At 42.2% G+C, this 20,208-nt stretch overlaps 1 pseudogene; it reads left to right on the top strand.

Annotated features, from left to right (window-relative positions):
* Positions 1-17,517, top strand: part of LOC112578818 — a 120,859-nt pseudogene extending 103,342 nt beyond the window's left edge.
* Positions 17,518-20,208: the final 2,691 nt, after the last annotated feature.

The raw sequence follows: 20,208 nt of genomic DNA, 5'->3' as shown, positions 1-20,208 counted from the left end.
TACCACAGAGCAGGGGGGTGCTTACACAACAGAAATTTATTCCTCACAGTTCTGCAGACTGGAAGTCCAAGGTCAAAGCGGTGGCAGGTTTGGTTTTTCTTGAGGCCTCTCTGCGTGACTTGTAGAAGGCCATCTTCTTTCTCACTATGTCCTCATGTGGTCTTTCTTATGTGTATACACCCCAGTGTCTCTTCATGTGTCCAAATTTCCTCTTCTTATACAAACATCACTCAGGTTAGATTAGAGCCCAACCATAGGACTTCAGTTAACCATAGTTACATCTTTAAAGGCTCAATCTCCAAATATAGTCACATTCCGAGGTATTGCAGATTAGAATTTCAACATATAAATTTGGAGGGAACATAGTTCAGCCTATAACAGCCACCAAGAAAGCCTATCTTTCAATAGGGAGTTGTCTCATGTAACAAGAGGTCTAGAAGTAGTTGTTCAAGACTGGTACTCAAAAATGTGATCAAGGACTCTGTTCCTCCTATCTTCCCACCCTCCTGCCCTAATTTAGTTTTCAGCCTCAAAGTCACACTTTCACTCCAAGCAGGAAGCTGCAGAAGCAAAGGGCCAAAGGTTATGCTAGTTACACCACGCCCCTTTTCAACGCTTTCCTCCACTCCAACCTTCATGGCCAGGATGACATCACATGGTCGCTTCTAGCTGCAAGGGAGTCTTGGGAGATAAGTGTGTTTCACTGGGCTTATGGTTTCTGTGACAACACCAGACTCTGTTGGTAACGGAGAAAGGAGAATGCTATTGGGTAAGAACAAGCAGTGCCTTCCACAAGTAAAGCAGTGAAGATGCTATTTTTCTAATGGTGGGCACTAGAAGTCCTTAAGGAGGAGTGTGCTGGGCTGCTGGCAAAATACTGAGATAATTATTTTGGGAGTAAGCCAACCCCACACTCTGGTGTCAGTTAACATCTAGCTATTAGAGGAAGGGGAAGCTGTGCCCTGTAATCAGGAGGAAGTACTTGGAGCTTCCAGAGGCCAACAGGGATGGAGGGATGCAACCAGAAATAGATTTGGGGGAGCAAGAAAGGAAAAGAAAAGTTAGTGAGATTGGAAAATCAGGGGGAAAGATGGGCAACTGAAAATTTAAAAAAGAAAAGCCTGGTAGTAGAAGGGCCAAGATGGGACTGAAATCAAGTAGGACCCTGTGGGGCTCCCAGGTACAAATCCTTTCTATGTCTCCTGTTTCTTACTTGTAGGAAATAGATTTTATTCAGCCTCTTTGACCTTCCCTGAGTTCCAAAGGGCAGACTCAAGCAGTTTCCAATCAGAGAAGGAAGGAGATGCTGAGACAAAGGGGTCTTGGGGCACCATCCTCGTTCCTCAAGGAATATACATAACAACCTATCTTTGAGTTCTGCAAGAACTAAGGCCCCCACCAAGGTGGAGGATGGAATGATGATGATGACCCTCCTGATTTCAATCAACTAAAGCTTGGACTCTGTTGACCTTGGCCCCAGTTCTATGCTGAATTCTCCTCTGCTCAAGCCCCCTTCCTGAATATGCAAGTACCCTTAGCTTAAAACTGTTCAGGGAGAAACTGCTTTGAGGAAGATCCCTAGTGTTCTCCTTGCTTTCCACAAGTAATGAATCCTTCCTTCTCCCAAGCTTTGGTTTGGTTGTGTCTATTGGCTCGACACTTACCAAGAGGCAAACCCAGTTTTCAGGTAACAAGTTTGGCAACTCCGGCAGGATATCTCTCTCCTAACCCCCGGGATAACAAAATACCCAGAGAGTAAGCAACGTCTGTGGACAGTGAAAAGTAAACCCCTCCTCCTCCCGCTCCTGAATCTTTGGCAAAGTCTACTTTGCTCGTGAACATTTAATTGGGGTGGGGGTACTCTGGAAAGGCATGGATTTTCAGGTCAGAATCAGTTGTGGCTGCGCAGAGACTACTCAGTTTCCTGCTTAAAGCAGGAAATTAAGAGTCTCTGGGAATCCACAGAAATGAGGGGCATATGTTGGGCTTTCCTAGACCTGGGGCTGATGAAGGGCTGAACCAAGGGGTCTGAGGGCCCTAGCCATTGTCCAGGCCTCATAAGCGAAAGATAGTGGCTGGAAAAGACATGACTTCTTTCTGAGATCTTTCTTCCACTGAGACCCGAGCTGGGTAAGAGGAAGCCAACAGCTATGGAGAGATGGCCCCAAATCTCTCCTCTCCAAGTCACCTCGGTTTGTCCTGGGAGAGAATCTTTGAAGGGTCTGCTCTCAGTCAACTTCCCTGGAACAAAGTGGTTCTACTAATCCTCCCCCCAGTACACATGCCCCATCTCCCTCCTGTGCTCTATAGTTTATGTAGTATTGATCATCATCTGGCATACTATCTATCTTACATATGTATTTGTTTACTGTTTCATTTCAAATAGAAGCTGTGCGATGGCAGGATTTTGCTTGTTTCCTTCCCTCCCATATTCCTAGCTCTTTGCACACAGTAGCTATTCAGTTAACATGTCACATGAATCAGTCACATCAATTTTCTAGACAAGTCTAGAAGATTAGACAAGATTAGCTGAAATTAATGAAGTCAGCTCCAAAGGCATTAGACTTTTAATTTATATGTATCCAGAAGTTTAGAATAACTTAAATACTCAAATTAATTGTCTTTAAGTGAGGGGATCTCAGACAAACTGACAGACTGCTGTGGGAGATATTTGAAAGCAGACAAAACTTCCTGCCCCACCTCCAGACACCCCATGAAATCAGCAACTTGCTCCCTAGAGGCAACTCCCAAGGCAGAGATGTGTGGGCAGCTGAGTAGGCCACTTCTCCTTCCAGGGATCACATGCCCCCTCCACAGACCTGAGCCTACGGCCAGCCAGCCTCCGCCTTGCAAGTTCTAAGACATCATTCTGGGGGAGTTTATGGCATTATTAATATGGAAATATGCAGGGTGCTGCGGCCAGCAGCTCGCCCCTTTATTAATGGCAGTTATTCACAGCCCAGGAGTCAAAAGCGTTTCTGCTTGGGTACTCATTAAAACTGGCCCCATAAAGAATAGGAGAAGGGCAATAAATCAACCCTGGACGCAGCCACCTCGTCTCCCTGGTGCTGGGGGGCTGTCGCCACCAGAAAGTGGGATGACAACCAAAGAAGTAACCTCAGATCCTGCTGACTGAGTAGTGAACTGGACAGGCCACTCCCTCAACCGCCACCTCGGTGCCGCCCTGGCCCCCACCCCATTCCTGAGGAGGGAGGCCGGGACTGGGTCCTGTCACTTTGAGACTCTCCAGCAACTAAGGGGTAAAAAGAGACAGAAGGAGAATCACACCACCTCAGAAACCCTGCCTGCCACCTACCCTGCTCTTTCCACAAGTCCTGTGAATCCCTAGAGTAAGAATCCCCTGGGTCATTAGGGAGACAGGTGAATACTGACACGGTACCCACTTCTGCAGGAAAGTGTGGACCAGTCCCTTGACTTGTCTCACAGATATGGAAATGAATAACATCTATGTGGAATTTGTGGTTTACAAAAATGTGTTGTCATTGTTTTTTAAGTTTTCCGTCCTACTTCACACTCCATACATGTTGAGTCACAACTCTTTGTGTCATGATAATAATGTTTATCATTATTATTATTATTGTGACTGCTATTAGAAGAGATTCCATTACTTTGCAGAAGCTTCAAGCAAGACTACTTACAGAATTAATCCAAGAAGGTATAAATGTTTCCAAATGATAGTTGGTCGTGACTTTCAGTTATCAATGGCTGCAGAACAAATTGCCCCATTTTAAAAAATTAATTTTATGGAAGTATAGTTGATTTACAGTGTGTTAATTTCTGCTGTACAGCAAAGGGACTCAGTTGTATATATATATATATATATACACACACACACATACATATATGTATATATAGGCATGCTCAGTCGCTTCAGTTATGTCCAACTCTTTGCAACTCCATGGACTGTAGCCTGCCAGACTCATCTGCCCATGGGATTCTCCAGGCAAGAATACTGGAGTGGGTTGCCATGCTCTCCTCCAGGGGATCCTCCCAACCCAGGGGTCGAACCCAAGTCTCCAGCATCTCCTGCATTGCAGGCAGATTCTCTACTGCTGAGCTACCAGCAAAGCCCCCACCACCACCACACACACACATATATATATTCTTTTTTAAATCTTTTTCCATTATGGTTTATCACAGGATGTTGAATACAGTTCCCTGTGCTCTACCGCAAGACCTTGTTGGTTACCCATCCTGTATGTAATAGTTTGCATCTGCTAACACCAAACTCCCACTCCATCCCTCCCCCACCCCTCCTTCCCCTCGACAACCATAAGTCTGTTCTCTATGTCTGTGAGTATGTTTCTGTTTCATAGATGAGTTCATTTGTGTCACATTTTAGATTTCACATGAAAGTCATATATACGGTATTTGTCTTTGTCTGTCTGACTTACTTAACTATGATCATGATGGTCCATCCATGTTGCTGCAAATGGCGTTATTTCACTCTTTTCTGTGACTGCAAACTATCTCAGTTTGCTGACTTAAAACAATTTGTCATTTCTTGTGATCTTGTGGGTTCCCTCAGTTCAGCTTCTTGACACAACAACTGGATCTTAAGACGACCCACACAAAAGATGCAAGGCCTCTGAAGGTCTCGGCTGAGGAGTCCCACTGTGTCCCACCTACCACATTCCATGGATCAAAGGCACGGGGCCACCCCAGATGCAAGGGAAAAGGAAGCAGACTTCCCCCTTGATGGGAGAGATGGCCATCTTGTTGCCACCATACTGGCTGTCCATCTGCCACAGCCCCATGCCCTTTGACAAAGGAGACCCACTTTCTCCCTGCGCCACTGTGTGCTCATCACCTCGCCTATGCCAGTCTCCACTTTCTTGCTGGTAAAGTGGAGATACTGGGGTCTGACTGACCAAAAGGGAACTGGGTTAGAGTGTAGCCTTTTAAAATTCCCTTCCAAAGGTGAGAGTCTGTCTCCCACTGCCTCACAAATGCTTTCAATCAAAAATGCTTTGGAGGGAATTTCCTGGTGGTCCAGTGGCTAGGACTCAGCACTTTCACTGCCAGGGCCCAGGTTCAACCCCTGGTCAGGGAACTAAGGTCCTGCGAGCTGCATGATGCAGCCAAAAAAAAAAAAAAAAATTGTAGATAAACATCTATCTCCCCTCCACCACCAAGTCGTAAATTTTAAACTATGTTTAGTGATCTTTTACTTCTGCAATGAGGTCAGAACCAAGAGACTTGGCTGAATTTGTTCCTAACACTTTTTTTGACCCATCTTTTTCTACCAGATGGAAAGGAAAATAAGGGTCAAGAGTCAAATATGAGGCTCCTTTCTCAGTATATCCCTAGGAAAGCACAAGACTGACAAGTGAAAGGGGAATTACATCATACCTGAGGAAAAGAGATATGAGCGCTAGGTTATTGAACCCAAATGGACACGAGTTACAGGAGAGGGGGTGGGGGGAATGAGTGACCCACACAGATGATAAGAAGAAAGTCATCCCTTGTAAGGGGTCCTTTATTGGCCCATGTGTGCAACAAAAACAAAAAATCTTAGTTTTCAAAAAAAGGAAAAATTTTTGAGTGTTTTAAACACAAATTCTTTTATACAAACTCCAAATATTGTTAAATAAACTTATTCATGTAGCCAACCAAAAGCTCCCTGAAAATTCCAAAATTTACTCACGTAAATCACTTGTCTCATGCACCTCCGTGCCACTGCTTGTTTTTTTTTCTTTTATCTTCACATAAAATGTCATCAAAGCACCAAATAAATTTGATTTGTAGGTACAGCGTGTCTCATGCCCATAACCCTTAGCTGCCCGTGTGCCAGCGTCTCGTCCTGGGCTCTGAATACATCTCCACAATACCTGGAAGAGCTCATTAGCGCAGGAGCCCATGAACTCAACAGAAGAATGAGTTATGAGCAGTTGAACCTTCACCATCACACGGAACCGTGTTCTGAGCATCAGCGTACACAAACTAACTACATGGCAGGACCTTGGAATTAATTTTCAGGCTTTTCACCTGAGGAACCAGTGCAAACACAAAACTGAGCATCTCCTCCTGCCCTTTTACCGCGTCTTTGACACAAGGAAGCAGCTTCCTTTTGACCCAGACCTATATTGTTTCTGGCTGGAAATTCACAGAAAATCTCTGCGAAGGTTGTAATATAAAATGTCAATTACATACCAAATATTCTATTTGTAATCATGTTAAGGGTTGTCTCCACCAGTCTCTTCCTTCCATCAGTTGTTATGTGGCCCTGAGAAAGCTCTTCTGGAGCTTCTTCGCCGCTTCGTGTTTGGTCCACATTCAATTCACTTGAGGGCATCTTGGAATAAGTTTCTGGGCCCTCGGGGACCACACAGCCGCTGGCCCATGGGCAACACAAGTGCTAAACTCCTCAGCACGAGCAGCGCTAGAGCTGGCTGAGGCTCTGTGGTCGCTAGTCCCTTGGCTCTTGTTGTATCAATGAGCAAATAAGACCCAGAGAAGTCATGTATTCTATTTACATGAGTGGCAAAGAATAAAACTGAATCTCCTATAAAGAAGTGGGGGGGGGGGGATATAATGGAATACTACTCTACCATAAGAAAGAGTGAAATAATGCCATCTGCAGCAACATAGATGGACTTAGAGATTATTATACTCAGTGAGAAAGACAAACACCATAAGATATCACCACTTTTTTGTGTAATCTAAAATATAACATAAATGAACATACCTGCCAAACAGAAAGAGACTCACAGACATAGAGAACAGATGTCCTGTTGCCAAGGCAGAGAAGACATGGATTAAGAGTTTGGGGTTAGCAGATGTAAACTATTATATAGAGAATGGATAAAAACAAGGTCCTACTGGATAACACAGGGAACTACATTCAATATCTTGTGATAAACCTTAATGGAAAAGTATATGAAAAAGAAAATTTATATTTAACTGAATCAACTTTCCATACAGCAGAAAATAACACAATATTATAAATCAATAAAATAAACTTTTTAAGTACCAAAACATTTAAAAAAAGAAAACATTATGAACCTCCTGAATTCTCAGCAACTCAAATGGGATGGACTTTGGGTATTAGACTCACCACAGAGACTCTGCAGGGAGTGGGGATCTCTCGATTCTGTTGTCCCCTCGCAGGCTCAGGCCTCCCTCTGTCCCCACCTTCTAAGTGTCCTTTTGCAGACCTCCCTGGACATGCCTGACACATGTCTTGTGTAAGTGTCCACAGGCAGGGCCAGCTTCCTGAGGGTGTGACCTGAGTGTAGAAGGGCCCATGCTGGATTACTTTAAGATTTTTTTTTATTTAATGTGGACCATCTTAAAAGTCTTTATTGAATTTGTTACAATATTGCTTCTGTTTTATGTTTTGGTTTTTTGGCCACCAGGCGTATGGGATCCTAGCCCCCAATGAGGGATCGAACCCACACCCCCTGCATTGGAAGGCAAAGACTTAACCACTGGACCACCAGGGAAGTCCCTTTGCCTCCAGCCTCCATGCTTGGTTTAATGTTCTAACACCATCATCTTGAAAGTCTTAGTCATTTTGGATCCTGGAAACCCATTTTCATTTTGCTCTGGGCCCTGTAAATTATATAGCTAGTCCTGTCCACAGTTCATACAATAAAATAGTCACCTTCAACTAGATAGCAAGGAATACAAAGCTTAAAACTCTCCCTCACATCTTGAGTGGGCTGAACACAGACTGATTCCAGAGCAACAGGGACCTCCCCCACAGCTGTCTCCCAATGGGAACAAAGCAAAGGGATCAGTAAGAATCACTGCTCAAAAGTGAGTCAGATATACGTCAGGAAAGCTGGGGAATCAGTGCCCTAAATCAATGGGGATCAAGACTATTTTTATGGAGATGTAGCAGATTATATCATAAAAAAAATCCCAGGTGGTCAAAAACTACAAACTTCCAGTTTTAAGATAAATCCTAGGGATGTAATGTAAAGCCTGGTGATGATAGTTAACAATACTCTATTGTATATTTGAAAGTTGCCAAGAGAGTTGATCTTAAAAGTTCTCATCACAAGAAAAAAACAAATGTAACTATGTGTGGTGATAGGTATTAACTGAACTTATTATAATAATCATTTTGGAATATATACACTTATTAGATCATTATGTTGTATGCCCAAAAGTAATACAATGTTATATGTCAATTATATCTCAATTTTTTTTAATCTCAAAATTAAAAAAAAAAGAAAATCATTGCTGAGAAGCCCCTATCCCTGTGCTGGGAACTCAGGGAAACGACCCTCGTTCCTGACACCCAACCACCTATCTGCAGCTGATGCAACCTTGGGCTAATTAACTAACCTCTTCTCTCCAATTATAAAAGCAATAAATGCACATTATAGAAAAAGTGCAGAAAAACAAAAGGAAAGAGCACCTCTAACCTTATTATCTAAGTACCAGTGTTGTTAACACACTTGCCAGTCTTCTTTCTCTAAGTTTCACTCTTTCAGATATGTAAGAATGGCCCACCTTCTTCCCCTTCCCCCCAAAAAGAATTTGGGTAACCTTGGGAAGTTTCTACTGCTGGTTGCCTAGAAAGCAGATTGAAAGGGTGGAGAAATAGTAGATGACCTCAAGGGTGGTGAGAGAAGCTGGGTGTTGTCCAGACACCAAGGCTCTTGGGAGGGCTGCTCTCTCTGGATTGAGGGGGCCCCAGAGAAGGACCTAGACAGGCCGCCCAGCTTGTGACAGATGCTCTCCACCCTAAGAGAATCCTGCTTACTGGTTGCTACCCCAACTCAGATGACCAGGAAGTGGAATGAAAACAGGGAAGGAGAAATCTTCTGTTGTAGGAGAGATTGTCAGAGGTAAGCAAACATGGGCTGGCAGGTCAATCTTCAAACCACAGGCCTCCTAGATGAATAGAAAAGATGGCCATTTCTGAGGCCAGCATCTTTCCAGGACCAGAGGTGGGGCCTTCCATGAGGCTGGTGAGGGATGAGTTGGGAGATAGGAGGAAGGCACTGCAGGTCAGTCTCCAACTGACCCTGCAGGCTGATGGCATCTGGGAAATACCTGCAATATTAAGAGTGGATCAGAGTGTATGTAATGGTCTATGCTGTTTCTTCATGAAGCCTTATATCATAAATGATTTTCCATCTCATTATTAATCCTCATAAACTTTATAATTTTCCATTCCATGGATATACCACAATCTATTTGACAATGCAATGAACATCTTAGTAATTAAAGATTTTCCACATTTAGAATTATTTCCTTAGGCTATAATCCCAGGAGCAAAAATTAGATGAAAAGTATTGTACTTTTTTAAGTCACTCAATATACCGATTTCCAAATGACCCCAATTTGCAATTCACAGTTTTGGCTGAAAACTCTGTACAAAGGAGAAAATATGAATATAAGATGTCTGCCCTCTCTTGGCTACGCAGCATCCAAAGCTGCTTGCCACCCATGCTGTTGGCACATGGTCATCTTGGCTACAATTTCTGCACCCACATTCCTTTGTTTGTGTTCATTTTTCAAGCCTAGTTCTTTCCTGAGTCCAAGCTTGACTTCTGAGTCAATTCTGAGTGTTTCTCAGTGGCCTTCCCAGGAATAACCTTTTCTGCTCAGGTTAGCAGGTGTCTAGTCCTGAGGCTTCCAAGCAAGCACCCTGACTAATAAACCACCTCGAGCAGACCTGTGCTGGTGCCCACCCTGTGAGCCCTCGAGACAAAACAGACTTGCTCAGGGAGACAAATACTACCCCAGGGTAGTTGTGAAAAGGTAGATGGAGACCAGTAGACGTGTCCCATCACCTCCTCCCACCTCTACTCCTCTGAGAGGGAATCCAGGATGATTATTGCTCCGCTGGTGGCCAGGAGTTTGTCTTGCTGAGTGGCCCCCCACCAGCAGGGACCTCAAGGAGGCTGGGGAAGTGGGGAAAGAAAATAGAGAAGAGACCTGGCCAAAGACAGGGTCCAGCAGAGAGGGTGCAGGAGAGAGATGCTGGATCTGGAAATCAATTACATCATGCTGAGTGGACTGTCATGTAACCCCCAAACTGTTCTCCCCTTAAAGTCCTCTCTAAAACTCTAAGAAGTTTCTACCTCTCAGGGTCCTCTCTGCAACTAGCACCTTGAAACTGAGCCTTTATTGTTATTTATGCAGAGACAAGTCATCATCCAGCTCCTCTGCCTCCCAGACCTGGCCTTGTGGCCTCCACACTCCCAGGATATAAAACCACATTCAGTCATCTTTTCAAGTAAGAAGCCCACCTGCTCCTCAGGGGCCACAGTGCCCCTTCACAAAGGCTGAAACAGCTGGGGAACTGCTCCTGCAGATCCAGAACATGGGGAAGTAGGGACTGGCATCATCTCTGTAACTAACAGGGAGACAGGAAGGGCAGGTCCTGCTGGCCTGTGGCTTCCCGCTGCTGGCCCACACAGTGCTGTGTGTTACCCCTGCAGGGTTAGCTTGGTTTCTTTGAATTAGCTGCCAATTTTTTTTAAGTTGTCTCTCTCTCTTTTTTAATTAAAATATAGTTGATTTGTTACTGTTGTCTAGTCTCTAAATCATGTCCAACTCTTTTTGAGACCCCACGGACTGTAGCCTACCAGCCTATTCTGTCCATCAGATTTCCCAGGCAAGAATATTGGAGTGTGTTGCCATTTCTTTCTCCAGGGAGTCTTCCCAACCCTGGTGGCTCAACAGTAAGAATCTGCCTGCCCAGCAGGAATCATGGGTTCAATCCCTGGTCAGGGAAGGATCAATATGTGTATACTATATACATTATATATATTTTTTAATTTTTTAGACTTTATTTTGTATTGTGTCATAGCTGTTAATATTGTGATAGTTTCAGGTGAACAGAGAAGGAACTCAGCCATGCATATACATGTATCCATTCTCCCCCAGACTCCCCTACCAACCAGGCTGCTACATAACATTGAGCAGAGTTCCATATTCTATACACTAAGACCTTGTTGGTTATCCATTTTAAATATAGCAGTGTATACATGTCCATTCCAAACTCCCTAACTATCCTTTCCCCCATTTCTTCCTCCTACCCTGCAACAGTAATATTGTTCTTTAAGTCTGTGAGTCTCTTTCTGTTTTGTAAATAATTTCACTTGTATCATTTCTTTTTAAATCCTGCATATCAGGGATGTCATATATTTTTCCTTCTCTGACTTACTTCACTCAGTGTGACATTCTCTAGGTCCATCCATGTTGCCACAAATGGCATTATTTCATTCTTTTTAATGGCTGAGTAATATTCCATAGTATATATGTGCCACATTTTCTTTATCCATTCCTCTGTCGATGGACATTTAGGTTGCTTCCATGCCTTGGCTATTGTAAACAGTGCTTCAATGAATATTGGGGTGCATATATTCTCTCAGATAATGTTTTTCTCCAGATATATGCATAGCAGTGGGATTGCAGGGTCTTGTGGTAGTTTTATTTTTAGTTTTTTAAGGAACCTCCATACTGTTCTCCATAGTTCAGTTCAGTTCAGTTCAGTCGCTCAGTCATGTCCGACTCTGCGACCCCATGAAGTGCAGCATGCCAGGCCTCCCTGTCCATCACCAACTCCTGGAGTTCACTCAGACTCACGTCCATCAAGTCGGTGATGCCATCCAGTCATCTCATCTTCTGTCGTCCCCTTCTCCTCCTGCCCCCAATCCCTCCCAACATCAGAGTCTTTTCCAATGAGTCAACTCTTCGCATGAGGTGGCCAAAGCACTGGAGTTTCAGTAGGAGCTACACCAATTTACATTCCCACCAACAGTGTAGAAAGGTTCCCTTCTCTCCACACTCTTTCCAGCATTTATTGTTTGTGAATTTTTTGATGATAGTCATTCTGGCTGATGAGAGGTTATATTTCATTGTGGTTTTTATTTCTTTATACATTTATATATATGTGTGTGTATATATACACACACACATATTCTTTTTCATATTTTTTTCAAAGGATATTGAGTATGGTTTCCTGTGTTGTACAGTTAAGACCTTATTGTTTATTCATTCTATATATAATAGTTTGCATCTGCTAATCCCAAACTCCCAATCTTTCCCTCCGCCACCCCACCCTCCCCTTGTAATCGCCAATATTTAAATTTTGGCTGCTGCTCTCAAGAATCAGGAGACCTGGAAGCTCTGGGCCCACATGTCTGCAGCAGCATAGGCCACCCAGAGACAGAGTGTGTGCACTGTAGCAGCCCGCAGACCCGTTCTCTCCTGTCTTCTCCATGACAGAGGGCCTGGGCCATCCCCTACTAACCTGCATGGGGGCTGGGGTTAAATGGAAGGCAGACCCAGTGGAGGCACTACGCAAGGGCAGCCTCTTTCTGTTCTCAAGTCCGTGATCCACTTTTTTCACTTACCCGTCATCACAAAAGCAGTTAGCAACAAAGGAAAAGCAATAGAACAGCAATCAGCTATCTTTTGATGGGAAATCTAACCATGACCAGAGGCTGAAGCACTGGGAAGCCAAACCTTGTTCGAACATCCTCTTACCTAACAGTGGCAAAGAGAGGTTCCCATAGCAACTGGAGCTCTGGACTCGGTGGTGAGTTTTCTCTGCCTGATGCTAACTACTGTGTTCAGAAAGCAGGAAAAAAGAAAAAGACAGTTGAGCAAAGGTCCACAAGCAGAAAAACTGCTTTTTCATGAGCTCTTCCGTAGTTAACTTCCCACTGATCAGAATGGCCAGCTGCTTCTGAATCATGACCTCTAAATCTGGGAGTAGGGAGGGCTCTCTGACCCCCAAACACGGGTCACTTTCTCTTCCTCCCTCGTGTTTTGCAACAGCCCTCCCTACACTGTCTTGTGTAGCCCCCACACTGTAAGCAATCACTCAGTCGATGAGCACTTAATTGAGCATCTACTATGTGAACAGAACAAATGTGGTCCCTTTTGCAGGCAAATCACAACAGCTGTGATGGCCGCTCTGAGGGGAAAATGCTGGTGGCTATGAGTGAGCCTCATTCACAATGAAAGAGGCTGACGTTCTCTGTGAGGAAGGACCATTTCCCTGAGACCAGAGGATGAACAGGAGGAAGCTGGGCTATGAGCTTTCCCAAAAGCAGAGCAAGTAGAAAGGCACCAAGGTGCACAAAACGTAGGCTGCTGGGGGGAAGCTCGGTAAACGAGGGGGGACAGTGGCCAAGCTGAAGCTGGGGACAGAGTGGCAGGGCTGGCCTGTATGGGGCCTTAGAGCCTCAGCAATTATTTTATGTTAAGTGCAATGGAAATGCAATTCAGGATTTCTAACAGAGTTGCTGTATGAAGAAAGATTAGAAAAGAGATCATGACAGCGTGATTTAGGTAGTGTCAGGCAAGGTGGAGGAAAGGAAGTGATTTGAGATAATTTTTTATGCAGACTTGACAAGCCTCTGTGATAGGGACAGGAGGCCAGGGAAGAGCATTCAAGCTCACTCCTAGAAATTAATTTTTCTAAGGTGTAAAATGGCTCTTAAATATATGAAAAGATGCTCAACCAGTTTCACAATAAAGGAAATATAAATTAAAACCACAAGGAGATTCTTTCCATGTCTGGGCAATTGTAAATAATGCCTCTATGAACATTTGGTGAATGTTAGGGGTGCATGTGTCCTTTCGAATTAGAATTTGTCCAGGTATATTCCCAGAAGTGAAATTGTTGGGTCATATGGGAATTCTAGTTTTAGTTTTTTGAGGAAACTCCATACTGTTTTCTATAGCAGCTGCACCAATTTACATTCCCACCAATAGTGTACAAAGGTTCCCTTTTCTCCACATCCTTGCCAACATTTATTATTTGTAGACTTATTGAACCTAAGGGCCCATCAACAGATGAATGGATAAAGAGGATGTGGTACATATATACAATGAAACACTACTCAGCCATAAGAAGAATGAAATTTTGCCATTTGCAGCAACATGGACGGACTTGGAGGGTATTATGCTAAGTGAAATAAGTCAGAGACACAAAGATAAATATTATATGCTATCACTTATATATGGAATCCAAAAAATACAACAAACTAGTGAATATAACAAGTAAGAAGCAGACTCAGAGATAGAAAGAACAAACTCAGTTCAGTTCAGTTCAGTCACTCAGTCGTGTCTGACTCTTTGCAACCCCATGAATTGCAGCACGCCAGGCCTCCTTGTCCATCACCAACTCCCGGAGTTCACCCAAACTCATGTCCATCGAGTCGGTGATGCCATCCAGCCATCTCATCCTCTGTCGTCCCCTTCTCCTCCTGCCCCCAATCCCTCCCAGCATCAGAGTCTTTTCTAATGAGTCAACTCTTCGCATGAGGTGGCCAAAGTATTGGAGTTTCAGCTTTAGCATCAGTCCTTCCAAAGAACACCCAGGACTTATCTCCTTTAGAATGGACTGGTTGGATCTCCTTGCAGTCCAAGGGACTCTCAAGAGTCTTCTCCAACACCACAGTTCAAAAGCATCAATTCTTCGGCGCTCAGCTTTCTTCATAGTCCAACTCTCACATCCATACATGACCACTGGAAAAGACAGAGCCTTGACTAGACGGACCTTTGTTGGCAAAGTAATGTCTCTGCTTTTCAATATGCTATCTAGGATGGTCATTATCTAGTTTATACATAGTAGTGTATATAAGTCAATCTCAGTGTCCTAATCATCCCATCCTCTCAGTTTGTTCTGTACATATGTGTCTCTATTTCTGCTTTTCAAATAAGTTCTTGTCTACCATTTTTCTAGATTCTGCATATAAGCAATATTATACAATACTTGTTTTTCTCTTTCTGACTTACGTCACTCTGTATGACAATCTCAAGGTTCATCCATGTTTCTGCAAATGGCACTATTTTGTTCCTTTTATGGCTGAGGGATAATCCATCATATATATGGACTACATCTTATTCATGCATTCTTCTGATGATGAACATTTAGGTTGCTTCCATGTCCTGGCTATTATAAATAGTGCTGCAAGATAGGCTGGGTGAAAGATAGGCTCAAGGATGTATTGTACAATGTGGAGAAAACAGTCAACATTTTGTAGTAACTGTAAATGGAAAGTGACCTTTAAACAATGTATTAAAAGTTTTTCTTTTAATGTTAAACCCACAGGGAAATACCATTTATCACATACCAAATAAATGAAAATCTATAAACTTAACAAAACACACTGATGATAAGGTATGGAGGAACAAAACTTCTCTTCCATGACTAGTTGTGGAACAATCCTTCCAGAGGGGAATTTGGCAAAATTACATATGCATTTCCCTTTTGTACCAGATACTCCACTTCTATCTCAAAGAAATGTCAACAAAAATGAAGGAGAAAAAAAGATCATTGCACAAAGCTATAATCATAGTACTATTGTAATAGCAAAAGACCAAAAAATCCAAATATCCATCAACAGGAAATTAGTTGGATCAACTATGACACATTGAAGTACTCTGCAGCTGGAAAAAGGAATAAGAACTATCTCTAAACTGATACGGGGTCATCTTAAGGATTTAACTATGCAGGGAGGGAGGAAAGATCAAAGTACATAAGAGATGAAAAGTACACTATATTTTGCAGAAGACTAAGTGGAAGATTCATTCGTTTGCATCTGCTTATATTTTCAAAAAGAAACATGGAAGCAAAAGCAAGCAAAGAAAAATAAATGTACTGGACATCAACCAAACGACAAATATTGTATATCAATGCACGTATGTAGAATCTGAAAAAACTGGTATAGAGAATCTTATTTACAAAGCAGAAATAGAGACACAGACATAGAGAGCAAACCTATGGATACCAAAGAGAAAAGAGGTGGGATGGGAGGAGTTGGGAGATTGGGACTGACACATATACATTATTGATACTACACATAAAATAGATAACTAATGAGAAACTACTTATAGCACAGGGAACACCACTCTGTGATGACCTAAATGGGAAGGAAATCCTAAAAAAACAGAATATATATATGTATACATATAGCTGGTTCATTTTGCCTACAGCAGAAACTAACACAATACTGTAAAGCAACTATACTCCAACTAAAAATTTTTGTAAAACACAGCACCAGGGAAGTGAAAAGACAGACAACAGAATGGAAGATAATTATTAGCATATCATGTATCAGATAAGAGACTTGTATCTAAAATATATGTGTTTAGTCGTTTGTCACGTCTGACTCTTTGCAACCCCATGAACTGTAGCCCGACAGGCTCCTCGGTCCATGGAATTCTCCAGGCAAGAATACTGGAGTGGGTTGTCATTTCCTTTTCCAGGGGATCTTCCCAACCCAGGGATCAAACCTGCGTCTGCCGTGTCTCCTGTGTCTCTGGATTGCAGGCAGATTCTTTACCCACTGAGCCACCTGGGAAGTCCAGAATTTATAAAGAAACTCTTATAATTCAACAATTAAAGACAAATAGGCAAATTTTTAACTCAACAAAAGACTTGAATAGACATTTTTCCAGGAAGAGACACAAATGGCCAAAAAGTTATGGAAAGATGCTCAGCATCATTAGTCATCAGGGGAATGCAAATCAAAACTACAGTGAGAGAAAAAAAAAAACTACAGTGAGATGCCAGTTTCTACCCCTGGGATGGCTATCATCAAAAAGTCAGATAGAAGCCAGTAGGAGCCTGAAACGTCCTGTAGCTGCTGAAGATTCTTCAATCACTGTGTCAAGCGACACAGACGTTTCTCTTTTTTCATATGATGAAGATCAGGGATCTAAACTTATCCAAAAAGCTAGAGAGGCACCATTTGTCCCATTGGAATGATGGGTTTTGCAGCAATTGTTACATATGGATTATATAAATTGAAGAGCAAAGGAAATACTAACGGGTCTGTTCACCTGATCCACAAGCATGTAGCAATCACAGATTTTGTTGTGGGAGCAATGACTTTCAATATGGAATATTCCCTGTATAGAAAATTCTGGGCAAAACTTAAACCTCCAAAGAGGAGATATTGCCTTGTTCTTGTTGGTGGTGCTTGCTTTAGCTAGACATCTCATATAGAGGTGATATGTCTATGTTGAAAATAAATTGTTTGGGTCAGACAAGAACATGGGAATTTGAATACTGCCTTCCTTTCTTGCAGGCTTGTACTGGGTACAAAGGCAGGCCATTCCTGAGGATGCCATTCCAGAAGAGAGTGGTGATGAGGGTAAGAAGACCCTGATAAGCAAATCTCATTGGTTCCTCAAACAAACAAATTGCCTGTAAGGAACAGTTCTCTGACTCTGATGAGGAGGGAGAAGGCGGTTGCAAGAACTCTTCCAACTTCAAAAAAGCAGAGAATCAAAACAGAAGATAAGAAGGATAAAGACAAAGAAGAGAAAAAAGAAGTCACAGAAGGGGAGAAAACCAAGGAGAAGCAAGAAGCCAAAGGAGGAGGTAAAGGTGGCCTTAACAGACTTCTCCAGTTCTGGCTTCTTACCAAGTCCTCCACCTTTATCTTTCAATCCCTAAAATTTGATATTTTTTATTTTTCTGTGCATTTATATAAAATATATTAAATATAATACCACACATCTTGGATCGTGTGTGGTTCGGTGGTTCTTGGTTGTGCAGAGAATTAGTTGTGCCCCATCTTCACAGCTAGATTTTCAAAACTTTCAGCATAGGCAATCCTACACAGCCTTCCAGTTCTGTCATCCAAGAAATGATGACTGCTCTACTTACCTGCGATAGGTATCATTTACTGAGCCCTTATTATGTGCCTAACACTGTGCTAACAGCTTTACATATTTCATTTTATCCTTATGTGATTTTGTAAGGTAAACATTATGTGTATAGTATATGCCATAATAAACCAGTGATCACTAACACTCTGTACAGTGCTTACAGTGTACTAAGCCACTGTTCAATAGAAATATTATGTGAGCCACATGTGTAATTTAAAATTTCTAATTGCCACATCAAAAAATTCTAAATGGTAAAAATTGCTTTTTTAATTTTTATTTTATATTGGAGTATAGTTGATTTACAACGTTATGTTAGTATCAGGTACACAGATGCTGCTGCTAAGTCGCTTCAGTCATGTCCGACTCTGTGTGACCCCATAGACGGCAGCCCACCAAGCTCCCCCGTCCCTGGGATTCTTCAGGCAAGAACACTGGAGTGGGTTGCCATTTCCTTCTCCAATGCATGAAAGTGAAAAGTGAAAGTGAAGTTGCTCAGTCGTGTCTGACTCCTAGCGACCCCACGGACTGCAGCCCACCAGGCTCCTCTATCTATGGGATTTTCCAGGCAAGAGTGCTGGAGTGGGTTGCCATTGCCTTCTCCAGGTATACAGTAATGTGATTCAATTATACATACAGATGTATCTATTCTTTATTCTTTTCCCACATAGGTTATTACAGAATATTGAGTAGAATTCCCTATGCTATTCAGTAGGACCTTGTTGACATTGATATCTATTGATATTATTTATTTTATATATAGTAGTGTGTATATGGGCTTCCCTGGTGGCTCAGATGGTAAAGTATCTGCCTGCAATGCAGGACACCCAGCTTCAATGCCCTGATCAGGAAGTTCCTCTGGAGAAGGGAATGACTACCCATCCCACTGTTCTCACCTGGAGAATTCCATGGACAGAGGAATCTGGCGGGCTACAACACATGGGGTGGCAAAAAGCCAGACACGACTGAGCAACTAACACTCTCACTTTTCAGTGTGTGAAGTGAAGTGAGGTCGCTTAGTTGCGTCCGACTCTTAGTGACCCCATGGACTGTAGCCCACCAGGCTCCTCCATCCATGGAATTTTCTAGGCAAGAATACTGGAGTGGGTTGCCATTTCCTTCTTCAGGGTATCTTCCCAACCCAGAGATCGAACCCGGGTCTCCCACATTGCAGACAGATGCTTTACCAGATGTTGACATTTATTTTAAAAGATTTTATTTAAAATCCTAAGGGCATCACTAATTCACCCAACAGTATTTACTGAGCACCCACCATATGTCAGGCACTGTCCTGAGGCTTGGGATGTATCCATGAAGAAAACAGACAAAATCCTCTACCTTCATGGAATTTAGAGTCTACTGGTAAACACAAACAAGAAATGTAATAAACGACTTTTGTTATAAGGTGAAAAGAAATAAAATAAAATCCTAAGGGCAAGGAAAAAAACATTAAAAAAATTAAACCACATTCAGCAGACTTAATATTAATAACATCATTGGAATCAATATTGTGAAACTGTTACAGAGAGATAAATGGATAGAGACACAGACAGTAGGACAAGGGGTATAAGAAACTATGATTATATCATCTGGCACAAAAAAGTTTAGAGTAAGAGAGAAGAGATACAAGCAGAAATTTCAAAAACTTAAAACCTGATAATCTATAAACTGAATTGGAAATATAAAAATAAATTTATGAATTATTTTTCCATTTTAAAAGCATATCTTGGATAAACAAGGTCCTTCCTACTATACAACATGGGGAGTATATTCAATATTCTGTAATAAACCATAAGGGAGAAGAATATGAAAAAGAACACACATATGTATAACTGAGTCACTCTGCTGTACACCAGAACTAACACAACACTGTGAATCAACTATATGCCAATAATAAATAAATAATTTTTTTTTACTTGGAGGATAATTGCTTTATTTTTTTTTAATTTTATTTTATTTTTAAACTTTACAATATTGTATTAGTTTTGCCAAATATCGAAATGAATCCGCCACAGGTATACATGTGTTCCCCATCCTGAACCCTCCTCCCTCCTCCCTCCCCATATCATCCCTCTGGGTCGTCCCAGTGCACCAGCCCCAAGCATCCAGTATCATGCATCGAACCTGGACTGGCGACTCATTTCATACATGATATTATACATGGTTCAATGCCATTCTCCCAATTCTCCCCACCCTCTCCCTCTCCAACAGAGTCCATAAGACTGATCTATACATCAGTGTCTCTTTTGCTGTCTCGTACACAGGGTTATTGTTACCATCTTTCTAAATTCCATATATATGCGTTAGTATACTGTATTGGTGTTTTTCTTTCTGGCTTACTTCACTCTGTATAATAGGTTCCAGTTTCATCCACCTCATTAGAACTGACTCAAATGTATTCTTTTTAATGGCTGAGTAATACTCCATTGTGTATATGTACCACAGCTTTCTTATCCATTCATCTGCTGATGGACATCTAGGTTGCTTCCATGTCCTGGCTATTATAAACAAAAAACCTCGAATAGCCAAAGCTATCTTGAGAAAGAAGAATGGAACTGGAGGAATCAACCTACCTGACTTCAGGCTCTA

This window comes from Bubalus bubalis, chromosome 2 (genome assembly GCF_019923935.1).
Source record: "Bubalus bubalis isolate 160015118507 breed Murrah chromosome 2, NDDB_SH_1, whole genome shotgun sequence".
Classification (NCBI taxonomy): Eukaryota; Metazoa; Chordata; class Mammalia; order Artiodactyla; family Bovidae; genus Bubalus; species Bubalus bubalis.
This window is presented reverse-complemented; position numbering and strand designations above follow the sequence as displayed.